The following is a 946-nucleotide window of genomic DNA, read 5'->3' as shown; positions in this document are numbered from 1 at the left end:
GAAGGAAGGAAGGAAGGAAGGAAGGAAGGAAGGAAGAAATGAAATGAAATGAAATGAAATGAAATGAAATGAAATGAAATGAAATGAAATGAAATGAAATGAAATGAAATGAAATGAAATGAAATGAAATGAAATAAAAGCTAGTTGACTATGGTCAGCAAGACCATTTTAGTAGGTACCTGGGGTGACATTAGGCTGGTCCACACCCCTTTGCTCTACGAACTTCCCTAGACATGGCTGAATTCTTGCAATCCATGTTTGCTTGTTTCTCTGCTCTCCTGTCCAAGGATGAACACATGACCCTAGTCAGGTCAACTTCCTTGTCTCTATCTCTCTCTAAGAACTGGCACTGAGAGATAAGAAGCTGGGCTGGTTACTTGAACTGAGGATGAGTATACTCAGGAACAAGGGGACAGCTGTCTTTGGCCTTTTATACACTAAAGCCACAAAATACTTCTGCAGAGAGAGAGACGGAGGGAGGAAGGGAGGGATTTTTGAGATTTTTGAAGGAGCTGAGAAATATCTCAGTCTCAAAATATTAGTAGGACTTGGGGACATAGAAAATAGAGCATAGGCATAGTACATAAAAGAGCAAAGCATGTATGGGAACCATAAGGACACAATTAGCTGGAGCAAAAGTTTATGTTAACAAATTGGATATAAACAGCACCTCGCACAGAGTCTAGGGTTTGGGTCTTCAATAACAGTAGTGGTTGTTGTTGTTGTTGTTGTTGTTGTTGTTGTTGTTGTTAGAAGAGCAAGATAAGTTTGCATAGGTAGAGTAAGACCATGCTCTAGAGGATCTTGAAGTCCAGGCAGTTAAGACTTTGCAAGTCACTGAATGTTTTTGAGCAGGAAAATAACTTCATTCAGTAAAACAATTTAAAACACTTAAGAATGACTTGGAGAGAGAAGGGGCAACCAAAATGGCATAGATGATAGAGGC

Source organism: Pteropus vampyrus, unplaced genomic scaffold (assembly GCF_000151845.1).
Source record: "Pteropus vampyrus isolate Shadow unplaced genomic scaffold, Pvam_2.0 Scaffold91, whole genome shotgun sequence".
Lineage (NCBI taxonomy): Eukaryota > Metazoa > Chordata > Mammalia > Chiroptera > Pteropodidae > Pteropus > Pteropus vampyrus.
This window is presented reverse-complemented; position numbering follows the sequence as displayed.